The sequence below is a fragment of the Lemur catta genome, chromosome 4 (genome assembly GCF_020740605.2).
Source record: "Lemur catta isolate mLemCat1 chromosome 4, mLemCat1.pri, whole genome shotgun sequence".
NCBI lineage: Eukaryota > Metazoa > Chordata > Mammalia > Primates > Lemuridae > Lemur > Lemur catta.
In genome coordinates this window covers 34,036,200-34,059,225 of record NC_059131.1, presented here as the reverse complement: position 1 = coordinate 34,059,225, position 23,026 = coordinate 34,036,200, and the positions used below count along the sequence as shown (strand labels likewise).

The following is a 23,026-nucleotide window of genomic DNA, read 5'->3' as shown; positions in this document are numbered from 1 at the left end:
TGACAAACACCCCACAGGGTCATTTCCATTTCACAGAGGAGGACTCATGGCAGGTCAAAATTTAGACCCTGCTCTGCCTGCTTTCTTCCCCCTTGCTGTAGCAAGCGGCCTCCAGGACTGGGGCTCTGAAGCCGTGAGTGCTGGGCCTGACTTGGCTCAAGTCTCTGGGTGACCTGCTCCTCCCTGGACCTCAATTTTCTCTTTCGTGAAAGGGGAGGGTTGGCTCCTGAGGTTCCTTCCAGCTCCAAATTCGCACAGCCCACGTGGTGTCTCGCAGGAGCTGGGCGCATGGCTGGAAGGAAAGGGGAAGACAAAAGTGCTGCCTCCTTCTACGCCCTGTCTCCTCTCTGCTCAGTGAGTGACAGGCCCCTCCATTAGCACCTGAACCTGCTTCACAGCAAGAGTCACGAGGTGGTGGGCATCCGGCTATCACCCCGGCATGCCCATTCCTGCTAATGCAGTCAGGGAGTCACTTGAAGGCCCTTTTTTAAAAATGACCTGTGGCCAGTGCAAGTCCCGGGCAGAGTGAAGCCAGCAGCCCATCCCAGGCCCTGGGAGGCAGCTGGGCTTCTGAACAGTGAGATAAGTGCCTCAGGAAGGTGTAATGCCTTCCTGGCTGGTGATTAGCACACTGGATGAGATAATGCAGAATTCCCTGAGGTTTTGCATCCTGGAACCAGATGCCAAAAACTTACAAACTCCATCCCAAACAAGGCTCACTCCTGGGCTTCTAGTGGGGCCAGGAAACCCCAGAAAAGGAATTTTCAATAGCCATTTTCTTCCAATTCTTGTCCTTTGTGTTTTTCGTAACAAGCTAAAAAAAACTTTCCTGAAGTGACCTGCCAAGGCTTAATAACACTAATATGGCCACTCAATATTTAAATATTTGCCTGGTGGACTATTACTTTTGCTGGTGTGTGTTGTTTCATATGAGTCTTTCCACAACTACAGTGTAAGTTACACAAGAGCAGACACCAATGCTATTAACAAGTTACTTCTACTCCTACTACCACTACCACTACCATGACACCACCTCCACGGGCTCCTGTCCCTGCACTGGGCACTTTAAAATCAACAGCACATTTAACTATTATAAGCTACTGAAGTTAATATTATTATTATCATTTCACAGCATGTACTATGTGCCAGGTGCCAATATGATACGCGTTTTACATCTATTAGCTCATTTAATCCTAATGACAAGCCTGCGAGGCAGGTACTAACATTGCCCCATTGTACAGAAGAGGACACTGAGGCACAGAGAGGCTAAGTCACCTGCCCAACATCACCCAGGAGGTGGGAGGGGAGCCAGCACTGTGGAGTCTGTGCTCTTGACCATCACAGTCTACTGCCTCCCCCCTGGTCCCCAGCACAGGACACAGCACACACCAGTGCTCCGTAAGTACTTGGTTTACTGGCCGACAGTCCAACAGTTCCCTGTTTAGGCTTCATGTTTCAAACAGCCTTTCTGCTGCCAAGAATAGAACTTCCTACGTGAGATCTGTGGCTTCTCTCTCAGTGGATAATCATAATCCCTTACATTTGAACAATGCTTTACATTTTTCACAAGCGCTGACAAATCCCCTCCCCTCCAAACATGAGTCTGGAAGACGTCCCTGTAAGGTAAGCACAACTAGTGTAGTTAAGCTGTTTTACAGATGCGGGATCTTTACTCAGAGCCGTGCGGTGCGGTGACTCACCCGAAGCCACACCAGTCGGCAGGGTGGAGGCTAAGGCTAAAACCCAGGCTTGCCAACTCTTGGTTCACACTTCTCCCCACTTTCAGAAGAGATGACTACAAATAGTGCAAGAGATGTCCTCTGTAGTGGAATCCCCTGGACCAGCATGAATGAATGAGCAAATAAATAAATGGGAGGGTAGGTGTGTGTGCAGAGGTGTAAACACCTGTAATGGCTACCATATTTTCAATTTTTTCTTTAATATTTTAAAATATTTTTAAGGTTTTAAAATAACATCAAACCCAAGTATCCCAAAATTCAAGAATCACAGAAGGATATGCTGTGAAAAGAATGCATCGTGTGTTTTCATTCTACAGTTCTGTCTTCTCTAAGCCTCCCGTTCTCCCCACAATTGGGCAACCTATTGTAATAATTTAGAAACCTCATCCCCTTTCCCAGCCTCAGACTAACTTCAGTATTTTTTTTAGAGTCACACATAGATGGTGACTTTTCTTTCATTTTATTTTATTGACAATAGATAACACAGGAACATGGTATAAATTCAAAAAGAACCCAAAAAAAGTATAATGCAAAGTTGGTCAGCCTCCCTCTTTTCTCTGGCCCTCAGAGGCTGTTAGTTCTATTTTTCCTTTCAGCGAGACCCTAGTATTCACAAGCACATTCATATTTTTTACCAGCTCAAACAGTAGACTACCATACACACTCCTCTGCATGAGTTTTTTCACTGAACGTTGTGTCTTGGAGATCCTTATATCAGTACTTCCACAGCTGCCTCCTTCTTTGCCTGGCTACATAATGTTCCATTACATGGATGCACCACAACTTATCTGACCTTCGGTTGCTGCTCACCGCTTGCTGTCAAGAGAAATGCTGCAGGAGCCAAAGGTGATGCTGAGGCAGAGGCTGCTGGTACCCCCTGCCCCATATCTGTGTTCCCTTTCTCCCATGTAACAGAATTTTATAAAGACTACATTTCCCAACCTCCCTTGTAACTAGCTGTGGCCGTGGGACCAAATTCTGGCCATGGGATGTAAGCAAATGCATATGTGGCCATTTTTAGGCATTTCCTTAAGAGAAAGCAGATGTACTCTCTTAACTTTTCATCTTCATCTTGTCAGGAAAAATTGTGAAGGACTTTGAAATGGACAAAAATGATGACGGGGTGTCCCATCCAGAGTACACTTCTGTGTTATCTCAGACTTTCGCTGTCTTTGAGTTTTACAACTCTGTGAGTGAAAGAATACTGATAATAGTGCAAAGGTATCCTACCATAAAATTGCAAGTTTTGTCTAAAGAGCTGAAGTTGATATTGCAGTGGATAGTGATCAATTTTGCATCGAACTATAGGTTCATTCCAGCATTCCTGATGGCCTATATGTGCATGTGTGTTTAGTTTTCCTGTGAACCAGCTATAACATTTTACTGGTTCCCTCATTAATTAATGAGTTAAATTAAATCTTTACCATGAGTTTATTTTATATTTGTCTGACAGTCATGATTTTACCTTTTTAAAAAAAAGTATCCTTTAATAATCCTTTCCTCCATCCTGCTGCCTAGAGGAGAGATGCCACTATCTTGCATAATAAGACTGACACTAACCCTAGATCAGTGGTCCCCAACCTTTTTGGCACCAGGGACTAGTTTCATGGAAGACAATTTGTCCACTGGGGGTGGGGTGGGCGGCAGAGGACAGCAGAGCCCTGCAGATTGGTCCCTAATAGGCTGAAGACCAGTATCAGTCCAGGGTCCAGGGGTTGGGGACCACAGCCCTACATGAAGAAGCTCAAGTCCCTGTGACCTCAGAGCACTGTGTCCACCTTGGGCTTCCACCAGGACTTTTATGTGTGGAAAAAATATACATCTATCTTCTCTCAGTCACTGTTATTTGAAGTTTTTGGTCACAGTCAAACCTAACAATGAAATGACTTCCAAGAGAAATTTTTACTAATAGAATATATAGTGATTTCATCTCTGTGCAGCTGCAAATTCTCCTTTATACTGTTCTTGGCAGACATCATTAATCAATCGTGGTGCTTTTTTCCACCCAGAGCCCTTACTCAAAATGCTTCTCAAGGTCATATTCTAGGTGGCCATTAGTATCAAAAAGAGTTATGAATGACATTTAATTACCATTCCTGCTACAGGATAACATATCGGTACAAGTTTCTCCATTGTCCAGGTTCTAATACAAACTAATTGATTAATATGCCTCTCATCCCTGAGAGGATTTAGGACAGCAGACTATAGGGACCTGTACGAGTGCCTGTAGAGTGTCAGGATGAGGAGGCGTCTCTGAGGTCCCATCAGCCTAGGACGCGCCAGCCCCAGGTCCTTCCCTGCAGGGGGCTTCCTCGCAGACCCACACCCACGTAAATCACAGAAGAAACGCATAACGCATCACCAGCGTAGCTGGGGACTCCTGGGTGTTAGATTCTGGGCAGACTGGGGAAGGGTACAGTAGTCATCTAGGAAGATTGGCCTTGCAGTGGGAGAGGGCAAGACATAGGCAGAGACTCCCAAACTCTTCATATATATAGTTCTACCCAAGCCAGTCCCAGGGGAACTTGGAGAACGAGCACCAAGTGAGGAATCAGCTCTGACTGGTGGTGTGACTAAGCAAGGCACTTTCCCTCACTGGGCCTCAGATTCTCCATCTGAGACTGGACTAGACGCTTCCCAGCCCTAAAATCATGTACTTCTTTCCACCTAGAACAAAACAGTCTCAGCCGCCTTGAGAGCACCTTCAGCTCAGCAAGGTGAGGTGCAGAGACAGCCCTCCCACTTACCCCAGCTCCACGCCAAGGGGGGCTCCAATCCGTGCAGCTCCCGGCAGCCAGCTCAGCCACAGAGGGAGGGGCTGGCACCCACAGTGACTTTGGCGTTTTTCAGACTCTACACAAACAGGAAGCCAAGGAGGGGTGATAATTGTTTAATCAGCTCTCCAGCAATACCTGTTGAGTTTCCTCTAATCATGTGAAAAGTCCAGCATCTGGGGAATAACAGTTTCTTATGGTTGTTAGTATTGATCGGGATGTACCATCAAAGATGACAGGGAACAGTATTCTCCAGATAATTTTCTACGGTTCTTCTTCTCTAACCTCCAAACCTACAAATGCCAATTCATCAACTAGGTGTATTTTCAGTGTCTACCATGAGCCCTTCACTGGTGCTCATAATGGTAAAACACACATCGAATGCTGAAGGGGAAACAAAGAACTGGGTGGCCAACAGGCATTTGCAACTCTGGCTTGGGGTACAAGACCAGTTAACTGGCAATAAACGTGGCCATGAGGGGGTCAGATTGGAAGGGTTACAGATAATCAGAGAAGAGGGGACCACTGTGGGCTGCCACAACCGGGAGTAGTCTGGGTGCGCTGGGATCTGGGGGCAGCCTTGGAGGATGAGTGGGGCTCCAAGAGCAGTCCAGGTGCAGGGGGTGGCCAGCAAGGGAGCCCAGTCCAGTGGAGCAGGGAGTGTGTGTCAGGCAGGAGGGAGAGAGTGTAGAAATGGGGTGGGGCAGGGCCACAGCTCCCAGACTTGAGCTTGCATCAGCACCACCTGGATGGAGGGCTTGCTAAGCCACACATTGCTGGGCCCCACCCACACAGTTTCTATTCAGAAAGTCTCAGAATCTGCATTTCTAACAAATTCCCAGGTGATGCTGATGCCACTGGTCCAGGGACCACAGTTTGAGAACCACCAGGCTAGACTGTGGAGGGCCATGAATGCTGAGCTATTGGGAGCTTGGGAAGGTCTTCCTCAAGGAAATGGAAATGAAACAGGAGTCATGACTTGTTCAATGTGCACCTTGCTCTTTTCCATTTCTACAAATGGCTTTTTTGTTCCCTTTACTGTTTTCTGTTTTTGTCTAGATGGGATTAGTAGACATCAACTACTACCTACTGCATCTATTCATACTCTCACTTCTCATTTCTGTGTGAACCACATTGCTTTTTAAGAAAAATTAGCAGCCATGACTTTTGGGCCATCAACAAAGACTGGAAAACACCGTCCAGTTGGAGATTTCATCTTCTTTAAAAGTGCCAAGTATGAGAAGCCCATCTTTGGTGATTCCACTGTTACTATGTGTGAGTGCCTACTATGTGCCTAGGCACTGTGCTTTACACATTATGATGAGTAAAGAACAAACACGAGTAAACAACGCCACAGTCCCTTTGTGTGTGGGCATGAACACCGAGAAGGGACACTGAACCCAGCCAAGAAAGGAGAACTCATCTCTAATTATGTAACCATCCCTCACCAGGCGCTAAACTTCTTAAGGGGACTTATGTGTAGTGGCTAGGAGCACGCAATCATGATCTCAGTCTGGGTTTGAGTCCAGCTGTGTGATCTTGGGCAAATTATTTGCCCTCTCTGTGCCTCTTATCTATAGTGTTCCTATCTATAAAATAGGGATCATAATAATAGTATCTAACTCATAGGGTTCCTGTAAAGATTAGATAAATTAGTGCTCAGAACAGGATCTGAAAAGGAGAGAAATGTATTTATGGCTTAGCTATTCTGATGCTTTGTCAGGGTTGAGACCCACTCCAGTATTTTTTCTAACAGCTCTTGGCACTGGCTGCACTGCACTGAGTTTGCTCCTACTGCAAACTCAGTGTCATGCATTGAGCCCCAATGGCAGGCATGACACTGGCCTGGGTGGTGTGGGGGTGGTAATGAATCAGCACAGACAGCCCCAGCAACCCAGGACCTCCTGCCAAGTAAGGGAGAAACAAGTTCCTGCAAGATAGTGCAAGAGCTGAGGCTTGGCTCAAATGTGAGGCTCAAGGTGCCTCTGCCCGATGGGGTACGGATGAGAGCCCGGAAATCCTGACTTCTAGCTTTGCCCATTAAATAACATTTTCTCTACAGAATCTCTGCAAGTTTAGACAGACTATTTTATGGGACCCTCCCCCACAAAAGCATAGTACATCGTGTAAAATTAACTAAATTTACAATGTATACAATATTGGGGGTGGGGGGAAGCACTCTGTTACTAAAACATTTCAAAAACAATTTACTAAACATTTATTCCATTGACCTAAATAGAGCCATAACCCACAGCGACGAGCCAGCACTCATTACCGCTGAGGATGGTAACAAACCCATGACCATCCAAATCCAAGCCATCAGTAAATATTAAAGGCCAACTTACAGTTGGGAGCCGGAGAGGGATTAAATTTAAAAGCATCCCCGTGACCACTCTTGTAACTCAAATGTGACAAGCAGGGCCAGAGGGAGTCTAGCAAACCCTTCCCACTACCTCTGACAATGACAGGGAAAAAGCGTAGTTGCCGTAGTCGCAGGCTACCTTCCAATGGTCACCCACGCCTAAATGAAGCAGAAACTGTCCATGTGGCAAAAGTTCCAGTGGGAAACAAACACTGGAAGTTTGACTGTGTTTGGGGTTGGTACCAGCTCCTAACATGCCAAACTCCGAAGCACTTACCCAACATTCTTATCCTGGGATTTAATTTCAGTGTATTATTTTGTGGTACAAAATGGTCATGGCTAAATGACCAGATCGTCTTGTACAATTCAAACACTTGGGTATGGACCAAATCTTGCTCTCTTGAGTCTAAATACTCTCCTTTTTATTCAAGGCTCATGGTGTTTGTTAATGATTTCTCTAAGATCCACCGCTGTCTGAGACATACTAAATTATGAATTTCTCCTTAAAATTGGTTTGGAATATTGTATAGAAATCAAATGCCACCTTTCAAGCCATATTTTCCTTTTACTTAAAAAAATAGGCATCCGTGTCTGCAAAGCTATATTTTGTAATACCTTGCACACAATTTGGCAACTGGTTCAGTATAGGTAGCTTATAGTTCACCTAACACTGGAGCCTTCCTCAGTAAACAGGTGATGATAACAGTGACATTATCAGTGACATTAACAGTGAGCCGTGCTCTCCAGTCAGTAACTAAAAAAGGTGAATAGTCAAGAAAATCTTAAATCACCCATGCAATATAGTGTATATGTGTATATGTTCATACTCCTACGTCCACTGATCTTAATTCACACTGAAGTTTGAGGATCACTGAACTGATCTCTACAGAAGCAATAAAAGGGAAACCTACATGCATTTAAAGCTTTCTGCCTTTAGAGATCTACCAAATCTCTAAATTTCTGTGAAGGGGGACAGAGTGCTGCACTCTAAAGTGGCCTGACTTCCCCAGAGGGTTTACTCCATTTGCTTTTAGAATGGTGCTTTAATCTCATCTGATCTCAGAAGCTAAGCAGGGTTGGGCCTGGTTAGTACTTGGATGGGAGAATTGTGCTTTAATGCATTTTAATTTGTTTGTTCTTGTGAAGATTAAGCCAGAAGACAGAGCCTCATCTTCAGTGAGAGGCAGGCTGTCAAAGGCTTTATAATAGTCTACTCTGTTGAGATCTTCAAAACACATTCACATTAATTACGGTAGTTCATCTAATCTAAGACACCATCACTTTAACGTGGATCATTATTTTATGCATCATTAAGAAAGAAAAGAATGGGGCCAATTAAAGTATAACAAGCTACCTTTGCAAGATGTACCTGGAATTCATAGATATTAAAGGGTGATAGTATGTTGTAGACTCAATGAAATCCAGTGTTGCTTTTAAATCTCAGCCTAGATGGCATTGTTATCCCCATTTTGCAGAAAAGGAAAGGAGAGGTGCAAGATTGACCCCAGCCACAAGACTAGTATAAGCAGCAACACTGAAACTCTGGCTTGGGTTTCTGGACCAGCTCTGGGAACCATCCTCAGGCCCATAGTGGCCTCCCTCAGGCTTAGCAACCAGCCCACAGTGACAGCCAGGGGACATCAGGGAAGGGTGCTCTCCCTGGGACTTCACTTCCCACAAACTCTCCCACTCCGGCTGTGCCTCACAGGCCCTCCACAGCCTCCTCTCTACCTGGCTTCCAAACTGCATGCCCCACCTTCCCTCCCAGCACCTCAGCCCAAATGCCCACCATCTTGAACTTCACCCAGTTGGATGCCTGGAAAGCAGTCCTGCTCCCCCCTCACCCTCAAGACTCAGCAGTCCTGCGGGTTCCACCCCGCCCCCGTCCTTCCCTTCCTGTTGCGGTGAACACAGCCCCAGGACCCACTCTTGCCACCTTTCACCTGGATTCTAGAACAGCCATCTAACCGGACTCCCTCCTCTGGCCTTCTCTTCAAATTTATCCCTGAAAAATTCGTCTTTAAATCCAATCTCTAAGGAGGCACTAAAAATGGTCTTCCTAAAATCCAAAATTTCCTGGCCGCTTTTCAACTTAAAACTCTTCCATTGTGGCCTATGAGGTGAGATCTCCTCAGCCCAGAAAACCAGTCCCCAGGTGTAGTCGACTCTCTTCCTCACATGTGTCATCGCACCCCAGCAAACTTGGCACATACAACCCAGAACACACCAGTGCTGTCACCCACCTCTGCCTTTGCCTATGCTGTTCCCCCTGCCTGGAATGCCCTTCCCCAGGCTTGTTCTTCTGAGACTTGCTGAGGACTCTATCCTGACCCAGGCAACTGTCGTATGTCCTTATGACAGCACTAGTCTCAATGTAGTGTCATGATTTGCTCTTCTGTCTCATCTCGTGGATTTTAAACACCAGGTGGGGGAGCAGCTGGAACCACAGCTCATGCACACTTGTATGTGAGTGCCCAGCACAGTGCACGGTACATGGGAGACAGTGAATGTAGATCTGTAGAAGGAAGGAAGCCAGCTTTCCTGCTAGCTCTACCCCAAATCCTTTTTCCAATTTTAACGGTGGGAGTTTTATTTTGTTCTGCCTTGAACCACATAGCTCAAAACTCTTCATGGGGTATAGGCATGGACTTGACTCACTGCCAAGCAGCCCAGCTCTGCCAAGATTGTGGCTCTCCCTTGTCCTTCTTTCCAGCCCTTCGTCCTTCTGGGGAATGGGGGCTGCCCTTGAACTCCAGTCCAGACAGGGTTCTCATTGCCTGTTGACAGAGCCTGTAGCCAACTGCCTATTATAACCTCCCTTGGCACATGCCAGGTGCCATGGGTCTGTCTGGGCTCCAGCCAATCCAGGCCTGGCCCCAGACCATGGCTGATGACACAAGGAACCTGACTGCTCTCTGGGGTCAGAGCCCCTTGCATGGGGCTTTAAAGAATGGCTGGGCAGTTTGATTCCCCGTGCTCTCAGGGGTCACCTCCCGTACTGCTCATCCTGGCCTGTGGAGTTCTTTCTTGTCTTGTGAAAACATTCTGACCCCCACTTTGCCCAGCAATGTTGGCTGACTGCAGAGTTTAGAGCATGGCTGTGTGCCTTTGCTTTAACACACCATCCAGGCTCAGGCAGCCGGGCACTCCCGCACCACCACCACCCCGCCCACCTCCCCCTGCCCCTGCAACTGTGTTTTCATCTACTCAACACCATCCAACCTAGAGAACTAGGGGGGAAACGCCTCCCCGCTTGGTCAGCCTGGAAGGGACTACTCACATACCAGTCCTGCCCCTCCCCAGGGCCCACCATGGGAACAGTCTCCCACCTGGGCTTTCCTCGCCTGTGGACGAGAAGGTCAGATCTTCAGATGCTAAGGGCTTCACTCATACCTCACTACGCTGCAGCCTGGTGACATGACTCCAACTCCCCATCCTGCCTCTGCTGGAAAACTCTGGCCCTGGGCTGGGCCGTGACTCCGAGAACTCCCCATACCACCTCAGCAAGAAGAATTTGAGTCTGCCCCTTAGACAAACTAAATGTGTGCGCAGTGCCACCAGTGGATCAGGCACAAGAGGACCTGCCCTGGGCCCCATGCTTTAAAGAATATTATTTTTAATGGTCATTAATTATATCAACATGTCCCTTTTAATTTTGAATGCTTTGGAAGAAAAATAACTTCTTTTGAAACTATCAAAATAATTTTAATTTTTTTTTTAAGAGGCAGAGTCTCACGATGTTGCTGAGGCTGGAGTGCAGCGGCTATTCATAGGTGTGATCATAGCACCCTATAGCCCGGAACTCCTAGGCCCAAGGCGTCCTCCTGCCTCAGCTTCCTGAGCAGCTGGGACTATAGGCACGTGCCACAGCCTCGGGCCAAATTTGGTAATTTTTATATTTACTATAATTTACATATTTGCTAAAAGTATACTTGATTTTTACATACTTTGAATATAATTACATCTCATCGTGTAATTGTTTAGATCACTCACAATGAGCGTAAGTTGAGATCATGACAGAAACAGAAAGTGGAGCTCAGGAAAAAAAAGGAATTGAAAAGGAAAAAGATAAAAAATCAATAATGAATGAAAATGCTTACATTTCTAGAAATTGAAAACAATGAAAGAAAAGAGGCTTCTGTTGAACGTGGCCCACATATGATTTGAAACAATATTACAAATTCTTGATTTAATAAAGACTCAAGACTTAATTACTGATCAAAACAATGAAAATTAGCAAGAAAAATACTCCCATCAAATGTGCAACTTGAACTTGATATTTTGCTGACTTTCAAGCATATAAAACTCTGGCTTGAGACATTTTTTTTATTTTGTTCTTCTGAAGGTACATTTGTTAAGCTAGGAGGCTAGAACATATTTTAACAGTCTGTTTGACATACAACGTTTCAATATTTAGACACATGGTATGTGGCTCTCCATTAGCACCTACACTGGGTCCCACGGAAGTTGGGGGCAGGCGTGTGCGAGGCAAAGGAGGAAGCAGTGTGTTTCAGTGGTGAGCGCTTGGGCTTCAAGTTCAAGCCACAGCCCTGCTACTTACCAGCTGGGTAACTTTACTTTTGGGAGCCTCAGTTTCCACATCCATAAAAAGGCAGTAAAACCTAGCTCATATGATATGCTCCATAAATGTAAATTCCTTTTTTTTATTTTATAACTATTTATTTTTTATTTTTCCCATCTGCCTTTTATAATCTCATTTAGACTAATCCAGTGGAACAGCATTTTCCACCGAGTGCTTTACTTGCACAAATGACTTTGCTGCGCTCCTTGAGATCAAGGTAGGAGAAAGGCCACTTGTTGAGCCTGGCCTCTCTACTCAGTACACCAAGGAGCGTGCTCCTGGGTTTATAAAATGAGGAAATGGGAACAAGCCTATAATTCCTGGATTTTGGTGCATTGAGGAACTCAGTAAGCCCAGCGTCCAGTTTTGCTGTGTTGGCAATTTGTATTCTCCTTCCAGCTAAAATCCAGCTAAATAGCAGAGTTCCTAAGACCTGTATCCCTTCAACCCTTACCAAAGTAGAGCACACAGGAGAATAGCGGCACTTATGCTGAAAGCACCCAAGGTGCCCAGGGGGTCCCGACTGAAAAAGATGGGGCACGGGAACAAAACAAAGCTGTGAAATGCAACACAGTCCTTCCTGAGCATGTGGACTCCAGCCATCCACCCCAAAGTGTCCCACCCCAGCAGGGGAGATCTTCTGAGACATTCCTGTGTAAATGCTCTGAGCAGCTCCGCCTCCTCCCAGAGCTTCAGCAGGCTTGGCTGGTTTGCAGGGAGAATTATTAATAATTGAGGAAAACAATGGCTTCCGCCTGGTGCCTGCAAGAAGCCTGCTGGCAGGTTACAAAATAAGGTTTAAGATGTGGCCCCTGGACTGTGGAAGAGACATTTCTGAGAATGAGCAGGCATGCGATGCACCATATAGCTGGGCCCACAGGTGTGAGCTGGGACTGTCCTGGGCAAACCAGGATGTGTGGTCACTTCAGTCATGGAGAGCTGAGTAACCCTACTAAGGATGTGGAGATTCGAGGCACCCCCACCCCCACCCCCTAGCTGCCTCTGGTAGGGGTTTCCCTCAGTGAAGGCTGAACAATATGACAGAATGAGTAAGGTGGCCTGGCCAGCTGTGTGATGTCACCCAAACATGTTGGGGTACGGTCTTCCTACATGGACAACAAGGCTTATGACACCTGTCCAACCGGTCACATACACGTGGTCACAGTCTGTGAAAACATCAAACACTGCACAGCAAGCATCATTCTCTCCCTCTGCCCCAAGGTTACCTTGTCTGAAACATTGTTTGACACTCCTAGATACATACTCTCTTACATTGTTATATCACAAATATATAGTAAACAGAGCTATGCAACCTTCAGGGATAACTATTCTGAGATCCTTATCTGTAAAGTTAAAAAATGTCACAACCTCTGAAGTGCTTTCTAGCTCCATAAGTTTTGACTGGAGCCCTGGAGGAAATGCACAATAGCTAATAACGACAGCTTACCCTTGTTGAGCACAGCAACATGCCTGTATTTACTCATTTCATCCTCCCAGCTACCCAATGAGGTAGATATCATGGCAACCCCATTTTGCAGATGGAGAAGCTGAGGCCAGAGAGGTTAAGTTAACTTGCCTGGAATTAGTCTACTCAAGTCAAGATAGAAGGGTGCCTCCACTCAAGAAGTTCAAGCTTAGTGATAATTTTAGTTTGGTAATACTAAATATCATCATGAGAGATGTAACAGTAGCCAATGCTTACATAAGTGGCACTTACTATATACCAAGCATTATTCTCATAACATACATTAATTCACTTAATGTTCATTACATCCATAAGAAGTATCATTATCATCTGTTTACACATGAGGAAATTGAGGCACAGAGAGTTCAGCAGCTGCCCAAGCTCTAGGATTTGAATCCAAGCAGCCTGGCTCTGGAGTCTGCTATCACCCACTATGCTATACAAATGACACCTGAACATTTTGTTAGCCTAGAGGAGGACAAGAAACCTGGGCCAGGCTTTAGAGTAGGGATTCTGGAGACGATGTCAAAGAACGAGCTGGAGTTAGTTAAGTAAGTAGAGCAGAGAAGGGCATAGGACACTGAAGGAACAGCATGAGCAAAGAACAGAGACATGAAGAGTAACTGCTTTCAGAGAAATGCACGCAAGCCCAGAGTGAAGAGAGATGGAGGACTGGAGAATTACCTTGAGATAATGAGCTGGGTTTGCTTTTCTATTCTTTTCAACTTTTCTGAATGCTTGAAATTTTAAAAAGCACTGTTAAGCCTCAGTGGGGGTCATGCTAAAAGCAGCACAGATCTGGCGTGGACAAATGCACGGGGTCCTATAGCATCACCCAGCTCTGCTCTGCTCCTGGCCACCTGGGCAGGACTAGGGGACAGTGACATGAGAAGGGGCAAGGAGCATAATGGCTGGTGCCCAGGAAGCCCCCTGCTGAGGGCATCAGAGCCCAGGGAGCCAGTTTGTGTGGTTTGAAGTGCTAACTATGACCTTTGGGCCAAGCAGGGAATCCAGAATGGGCAGGTAGCAGATAATAGACTAGGGAAATTAAAAATGTTTGAGCATTTAAGGTTTGAGGGATAGTAGAGCATGGGGGTGGGTGGGGGTGGGGGAGATTAGCAAGGATGCTGCAGTCTCTGGAAACCCCAGTGGGGTCCCTTGAGAAGAGGAAGTCCTCAGAAGGTGACCCAGCAGCTGTGATAGTGTACCTCCAAACAGGTAGGGCTGGGTGGCATAGAGATTAAGGGAAAGAGTTTAGAAACCAACACAGCAAACAACAAAAATGGGGTCTGAATCACTCTGCTCTCACTAATTCTGTGATCTTGACATTTCTACTTCTTGGAGGTTCAGTGTCTTCTCCTACCAAAAAGGAGTCCCTCCCCCATAGGGTCCTATAGGTGATCAATAAACGATGGCTATAGTTATGGCTAATATTTCAAACAATTGGAAATGCAGAAGGCTAGTATTTTCATAGTCCAAAATTGTCCCTGGGAAAGAAAGACAGGAAGTCAGTGACCCTCAGAAGAAAAAGGAAAAAGCAGCGAATGGTCGGCAGAGACCGTCACACACCTCGCTCTGGGGACAGGGTTGTCAGGCAATGTTCACACTCTTCCTGAGATTTCTAGCAACAGTAATGCCCAGGTTCTTCTGCAGGCACTTCAAACCACGGAAAAGGCTTGTGCCGGGGTCTGTGCTAGAATACTGCATGAGTAGGAACAAATAGAGCACCTTGCTTCATCCAGACAGGTTGCCCCTCCCTAAAAGATAAGAAGATACCCAACCCGGCGTGTAATTCCTTCCTGTCTGTCCTGGCAATGCATTTACCATTTTCAAAAACAAAAAAACGCTCCCTGAATAATTCATTATTCAAAGGAAATGCCAGCCCAGAGTGCTTCACTCCATTTATTCTGACATAAGAGCTCATCTTGGGCTGTGTGTATGTTTCTGAAAAGGATCCACATGAGAAATCGCTTTTTAAAATGTCGATATCCGAGAAGGCAAGCGGAGAGTTTAAAAGGGCCATAATTCATAAATCAATGATGCCACACACTCGTGAGGAAGAGTTCTGCATCAACCGGTCAACAATTCCATTTGCAGTCAGCTGAAACATCTGCGTCTCTAGCTGGGGTCCCAGGGCTGCTGCCCCACAATAATGAGGCAAGGTCTTAGGGACAATCAGCATCATATTCTTTGGGATTCAGGCATGGGGATGGGGGATTGCTGCAGATTTTCTCTAAACCTATTAGTTTCTGTTAGTGTCCCAATAACCAGAACCAATATGAAACAAGCAAAACAACAGCCGTCTGAACACTCACGACTCAGAGTCCTTTCTGCCTAGCTGTTTAACAAGACTGTCCACAAGTTAGTGTGAGACTCTGTCTTTGGTCCTTGACAAGCACCAGGTTTTTGGTGAAGCCCAGATCTTGGTTCTAAACCTATCTGGGGGGAAATTTAAACAACTGTTGCCATTGTTGATGGTTCCTGATGGCCTCAATCAAAGCATGGTGGTTGGCCTTGATCATGGCTGTGGAAACAGAGCTCCACACCTGGAATTGTCTAACTACCCGACATACGCTGATACTGAACTCAAAGCAAGAGCATCAGAGAGAAAATCAGTAAGCCGAGGCTGCTGTTTAGAATTACTTTTTGACACAAACCTTACCACTGCTAGAGGAAAACAACCTGAAGCTTGGATTCATCAGTAATTCTCATTGCAGACAAACAAGAGACAGAACACCTGTCAGCTCTCGGGTTTTGCAAAGAGCAGGGTTGAGGGAAGTCTAGGTAATATAATAATTTCCTCTTCCTTCTTCCTCTCCCAGCTTCCTTCCCTCCCCCTGAACTATCTAACCAAACACAGAGCATACAAGGGCAGGGGAAGCAAGAGAACAAGGGAGAAAGAAGAGCAGCAGCCCAGGAAACAGATGCAGAACCGGGGCATTCAGAGTGGTACCTTTGCACCATTCACCCGAATTCAACAAATAGGAAGGCTCCTCCGCAGCTTTCTCATGGCCAGCAAAGAGCTTTCCAGACATTTTGTCTATTGAACACCTCTTCTGTGCCCTGCTTAAATCTATTCTGAAATAAGGAAGGGTAAATAAAGTCATTACACCACCTACCATGTATCAACAAGATGGGTGTATTTATACCCTGACAAGATGGGTGTATTTATAATGTGCATTACCTTATTTAATCCTAAAAAATATCCTTGGAGAAAAAAACTATTCTTAACCCCATTTTTCAAGGGGGAAAACCCAGACACAGAAAGGTTAAGTAAATTGCCCAAAGTCACATGGTTAGTGAGTAGTAGAAGTGGGACATGGGGCATGAACTTGGGTGGCCAGGTGCCAGATGCCACCCATCAGCCAACATGCCCTCCTGTGCGTTAGAGCCAGCAGGACAGGCTGATGGAGATGAAAGGCTGGGAGGGACAGTTTCTCTGGCTCTGTGCTTGGGGTGGTGCTGAAAATGGCTGGTGACAATAACTTTTACTGAGCACTTACTATATGCTGTGGTTTGAGTTTGTCCTCACCAAAACTCATGTTGAAATTTGATCCTCAATGTGGCAGTATTGGGAAGTGGGGCCTAGTGAGAGGTGTTTGGGTCCTTGGGGCGGATCCCTCAATGCCTTCCCTGGGGGTGAGGGGTTCTTGTTCGGGTGAGACTGGATCAGTTCCCACAAGAGTGGGTTTTGCCTCTTCACTGGTGTCTGCCTCCTCCTTGACCTTCTGCCATGTTGTGACACAGCACAAAAGCCCTCACCTGAAATTGAGCAGGTGCTGGCACCATGCTCCTTCAACTTCTCAGTCTGCAGAACCATGAGCTACATAAACCTCTTTTTCTCATAAATTACTCAGCCTTGAACATTCTGTTATACCAACACAAAATGGACTAAGACACCATGTGTCCATTAAGCACCTACAGGCGTGTGGTCATTTACAATACTCCATGGAATAGGGGCCCTTATCCTCATCCTATGGATAAGAAACTGAGGCGCAGAGTGGTCCTGCGGATCAAACATACGCAGGCCAGGGACAGCCGGGGTCACAGCCTATGCTTTAACCATCATGCTCTGCTGGAGCTGCAGCTGGCAGTGAGCATCTGAGCCTCAGTGCTCCTCTAATGTCAGCAACGATGCCGTGTGCACTCCAACCTCACGGCAAGAAAGGGCCGTCTCAAAGCAAAGCGCAACCACATTGCACAGCCACCTGCAAAGATTCTAGGGTGAAATAGCTATCAATCAGGATTTCATTCAGTGGGTACTTAGTCAGGCTTCTACTTGGTTACTCAAGATCAATTGATCCCATTTTTCAAGAAAGGAAAAGATAGGATAAGGGAGGAAAGAAAATAGGGAATTATAGCAACACAGCCTAATGCTGATTCTATCAGCCCAAAGTGGAGCCTGAAACTAGAGGCAGCGAGGCCTGGTGGGCGCAGGACTGAGCCAAGGCCAGCTCTCTGCACTCCACGGGGTAGGGCTCTGGCTGGGACCTCCACCTACTTGCCATGGCCTTTCCCCACCGCAAGCCAGGGAGCCAGACATACAACCCCTGGAGTTGTCTTTTCCACCTCTAGTGTCCTGTTACTCTTAGTGGATTTCAATCTTTTGGCAGCAAGACCCTTTTTACCAGAAAGCCCAATGTCTAGAAAGGTCATAAGGGAGCTGATAAGGAAGGAATGTGGGGGGGGTCGGCAGAGTGTAGGTCACTCTCCTTCCCCATAAGCCCTATGACCAGCCAGAGGCACCTCTGCAAGCCAGTTTAGAAGCCTCTACACTAATCACCTCTTCCCTTTGTCACCTTTGCTGCAGACTGCAAAGGTGTATGTGTGGGGTTGGAGGGGCTGGGACATTCGCCTGCACTGTCTCCTTTTCAAAGGCCTGGAGATGCTGGCCTGGCCTCGCGGGAGCTGCAGGTGCCTTTCTCGAGGTCTCCAATCAGGTACAGATCTCCGGTCTCTAAGAGCTGTCTGCCACATTCCCCACCCCCTGCACCCCCACCACCAGCAGGCCCACAAAGTCATACTGTCAGCTGCTTGGTTAGAGAATCAACAGCCTTGGAAACTTCTAAGGAGGGTGCAAAGATACAAAGTATATTCACCAGTCAACTTCCCAGAGCATAGGACATCCCTCCTCAAGCCCAACAGCCTTCAAAAGTCTACAGAAGATGAAAAAGGAGCAGACAGAAGGGAAGGGTTACCCAAGGTTGCAAGTACAATGGGCAGGGCGCGTGTAAATACGGGCCTGGCCTGTGTGCTGTGGATTCCCTGATAGAATGGCCATTTCCTGCGGCCCCACTTCCTCTCATTGTATTTCAGTGGAACAAAAATGTTATAGTGAGCGGCTGCTCAGTCACATAGGTTATTTTAATAGATACATCCTACAAGCCCTGAAAACCTGCTCTATGCTCTCTGATAACAAGGATAAAAATATCACAGGCCCTATTAGTGAATTCAAGAATCCAAATCAGCGAGATTGGAGCACACACGTGTGTGTTTTTCTCAGCACATCCTGCAAGTATTCCCACGTGCTGCCCTGCTCGACACATATGCATGTCAGCTCTCCCCCTGAATCTCAGTGAAAACCACTGCTTGCAAGCAACACTGGAGAATTTTGTGGTATTGTTTCATGTCCTCAGCGTCCCTCATTCAGCTGCACACTTCATCTGAAGGCTGCTCTCATTCACGCATATGTGCATCTTTGCAAATACAAACGTGCACCCCAGATAATACCGAAGAGCTAGTTACCCAAGACCTGCATGTCCAGACGCACCCATCACCAAAGAGCTGATTGTCCACAAACCATGTGTGAGTGCCCACCAGATCTGTGATTGGAGGGCTGCTCTCGAGACATCCACTCTGGGGACCAGAGATAAGTCTTTGGTGTCCCAGATGTTTGATCAAAGCTCTTCCTTCCTTCACTATCACACCAACACGAACAAATACTACCCTTTGGGTGTTAGATTTGTAAAGCTAATCTAAAGAGAAAGGTTTGTCATTATCTTCAAAAAAATACTGATACATTAAAAAGAAATTTCCAAGCCTCTCAGAAAATATAGATTGATAAGCATCAATATTACAGGCATAATATCTTAAAGTAGTGATTCTCAGCCCTGACTGCTCATTAGAAATGCCTGCCAGGGGTATTTTCAAACCATCTGTAGCCCCTTCAGGTGGTTCTATGGGCAGCCCAGGTTTAGAACCACCGTCTTTAAGGAACACAGGCCCTCAGGGTGGTGATTTTGCAAGGGTCGAATCAGTGGTTCTTAACCTTGCTTGTATATTCAAATCCCAAGGAGATTTAAAAAAATATCAATGCCTGGTACTCATCCTCAAAGATTCTGACTTACTTGGTTCAGTGGGGCCAGGTCCTGGTATATGAATATTATGTGACTATTCAGCCGGGGTTGAGGGCCCCTGCTCCAAGTCACTGCCCTTCTCTGATTGACTTATTCTTAAACACCAAAGAAGATGAATCAGGAAATGTATCTTCATATATTTCTTCAGATCTCAAAATCCCAAGGACAGCACTACTTTAGCTACCTCAAACAGGAAGTACTAAAGGCATTTGAATAGACAATTCAGTTTGATGTCGTGATGTCCACATACATCCACTTCAGACTGAGTGTCCCTCAGGTCCCCAGGAAGAGCATGTTTCATTTCATTTGATACACTGTTGAAACAAGATCATTTATCTTGTTTCTAAACCGACAGACAGCCAACCAGCATCAAGTAAATCAGAAGTGATGGAGGGGCCAGGTAGAAAAAAGGAGACAGACTGGTAGAAGCAGGTTCCCTGATTGCAGTGAGAAGTGAGTGCTAATAGGAAAAGACAGGAAAACTGAAATAAGTAGACACTATGCAGAAAAGCATTGAACTTAGGGATCTTTAATGAAGGGACAATCACCTTGATGCACCCCAAATGGCTCTGTGGTCTCTGCATGGCAACATCATCACCAATACTCCTAGGAAAAGCCCAGAGTCACTAAGGACGAGTTAAATTATGTTCATTATAACCTGTTTATGCAAGCTGGAATATGTATGATGACTTCCATCAAAAATAGTAATAATAAAAAGCAAGTGCAATTCAAGGGATGGACATTTAGCTATTTGGAAATTGCAGCCACTCAGAATAACTCATTCCCTGAGGATTACAGGTAGCCACAGACTTCTGTAGGAAACATTTTGGCAGGAAAAGTTTCAACTTGACCAGGAGACCAAGAAGAAATCCCAGTCCCTTTTAGAGTCAGTACACAGTGAGGCCTGAGTGGGGGAGAATAATATGGAATGATCCCGAGCCTCAGGGTTTCTAGGCACATACAGGGTACTCTGAGCTTTTGTGGAAAACCTAAGATCAGACACAGCTAAGGAAGGCACAGGGACAGTAGTGAGAAGCCTCCTTGGCTAGTAGGATTGGAATGCTCTGGGTGGGCCTCTGATTAAATATCTCTCCCTAAACAGGGTCTCCAGGCCTGCAATTCCTCGATGAGAACTTTGTCCCTTGAGGCCATACATCCCACTCTCCAGACACTTCTTTTAAATGCAAAAACCCATGGGATGAGTAAAACCTAAATTGCCAACACTTAGACAATTTGGCAGGTCTCCCTCGTTTATACTATGAGGCCATTGGTTTAAATATTTTTCCCGTCTCCAGATGAAATCTTACATGGAATCCAAATATACTACAAAGATAAAATGTGACACCCCTGGTTGAAGGGCTCCCAGCGGCAGGAGTCTTGTCACTCTTCCTTCCCATCAAAGTCCCATGAAACACCTGGTTAGGAAACCATTTGGAAAGGACCTGCCTGGCCCCGCCACCCACAGCTGAACCGCCCCCTCCCCACACCCCCCAGGCTCTGTCCCGCTCTGTGGCCAGCGCTACCCAGTGTTGATGACTGGTCTGGAGCCCCGCAGCCGCTACTCTGGCCAGGATATGCGTGTGTGTCTGTAAGTCAGTCTGTCTGTCTGACTCTCCCTCTCTCTCTCTCATTCCACTTTACTCTACTAGGCTTTCCACTTGTTCTCCAAATCCATCCCCAAACCTATTCAGGTCTGATAATTGAGCTCTTTTGCCTGGAACCCCATTTTGGTCAAGCTCCTAAGTCTGAGCTGAGCTATCACAAAATCAAGCTGGGAAGCTCAGTGCCCCAGCAGGGCCTCCAAGCTACAGCCAGGCTCCTCCCAACTTGGGGGATGGCACCACTTCCAAATGGCGGCGTGCAGATTTTCTCAAACCTCCCAGCAGGTAAGCTTCACTTAAGAGTCTCTATTCAGTGTGCAGATTCCCAAACCCACAGGATCATCGTCTCCCACGGAAACACCTGGAGAATCCCAACTGTAACCGAAGTCTTAGATAAATCACCTGGTGAATTGAGAAACACTAGCTTCATGGTTAACAGTGAGGTTCTGGAACCAGACTGCCTGGGTTTGAATCCAGGCTCTACTATGTGATTTTGTGCAACTTATTGAGCTTTTTAGCCCTCGGTTTCCACACCTGTAAAACAGGGGTAACAAGAGTGGTCACCTCCCGAGCTGTTGGAGGAGTAGGTAGCCTAGAGGCCGTATAAAGCACTTAGGGCCCACTCAGCACATGGTGAACCCCCAGGAAGGTTTGCTGCTGTTAGGTGACAATGAACTTAGACATTTGCCACCTCGCTCTCTGAATTCTCACACAAAATACTCTGCCTTCCCAACTGAACCTTGAGCGCCAAGGCCCGGAGGGCCCTCAGGCCTATCCCGTCCCTGGGAGAGGGGCCTGGCTGCTTCAGGTCTTGTTGAAGTGAATTAGGTAGCGTGCAGATGGAAACTAAAGATAAAATGGCTGAAAGCAGATGCTAGGAGCAGCCAGAAAGAGACGGAGTGGGCGGGTACAGAAACGGAAGTCGGGGTAGGGAATACCAACTTCACTGATGTCGCAGTTTTCTTGGAACCACACAGATGAGGCGGTTAAACAGCAACTGTCACTTAAACTGTCTCTTTACCGTAACTTCTCCTGGAGGCGTGGGATGAATTCTACTGTGTGGCCAGGCCGGGACACACAGAGACACTGGACGGGCCACCTGGAATGCCCAGTGCTCCCTGGAACCCAGAAAGCCAGGAGCAGCACGCAGCGTAAATCACTCACTGGGGACTGCAATGTTCCTCGCCACATCATCCGTTTCAAACAAAGGTCCCCAGCAGGTGTCTGTGGAAGGCCACAAGTGCGGGAAGAGAAGGGGACATCTATTCGCCCCCACGATGACCCAACAGAGCTGCGAGATTTGCAGCCCTCAGGCAGCGCCAAGGCAGCTTGGCCATAACCTGTTAACAGTGGCAGAGCCCTAGAAGGTGCTGGGTGTCAGCAACAGGTGAGTACGGGAGTGGGTTCATGGCGACTTCCTGACCCCGCTGGCTCCGTCTCTCTCCAACAGACAGCGCGCTCTGCCTCCCAGCTGCCCAGGGCTGCACGCGAGGCACAGGTCACAGTCTTGCTTCCTGGGGGAAAAGCTCACATCTGCTGTATTTCCTGGGCCTGGATTGACTGGTCTCCAGTTCAGCACAGATACCCTAACCCGACAGCCATCTCTCCATGCCACTGGCTCTGAGGGGAATCATCACCTTGAATTTGAAAAACGAAACCAAATGCCCGAGTGACTCCGAGTAAGAAGAAGAGAACATTTTTCAGCAGGAGGCTGTCATCTGTCCCACAGGGACACCCCGAAGGTGTGGCCCCCTTCCACCAGCATCTCTCAAGCCTCGGCCAATGTTTACGACACCACCTCAGTTTTCACTGTGTATACTTACCACTTACTTTTTTTTCTTAAAAAATGTTATTTTTAAGGAAAAAATGTAATACTACTTAGGAAAACTAGTATGACTGGCCATAAATATTTTTTAATGCAACGAAAACAAAATAATATTATTCTGAGGCCTTCTGCCTTTGTGTAAAGAGGGAGAGAGATCTTAATGACACCCTGGCCCCAAGCGGAGTTTCTCCTTCTTATGATGAGAAGGACTGAAAGAAAATTAGGAAAAGGAGGGAGAATAACTTTATGTTTTGAGACATAGTTGTATGCAGTACAATACCCAGATCTCAAGTGTACACTTCACTGAGTTTGACAAATGCAT

At 46.5% G+C, this 23,026-nt stretch overlaps 1 protein-coding gene across 2 annotated transcripts in view; it reads right to left on the bottom strand.

Annotated features, from left to right (window-relative positions):
- Nucleotides 1-23,026, bottom strand: part of PRKCE (protein kinase C epsilon) — a 462,687-nt gene that overhangs the window by 318,906 nt on the left and 120,755 nt on the right. The window contains exon 1 of one of the 2 annotated variants that reach the window (XM_045549529.1): nt 4,487-4,518. The exons of the other annotated variant lie outside the window; for it this stretch is intronic. The gene's annotated coding sequence lies outside the window, so the exon portion shown is untranslated. Of the gene's footprint in view, nt 1-4,486; nt 4,519-23,026 lie in introns of those variants that run through there. 2 annotated transcript variants of the gene reach the window in all.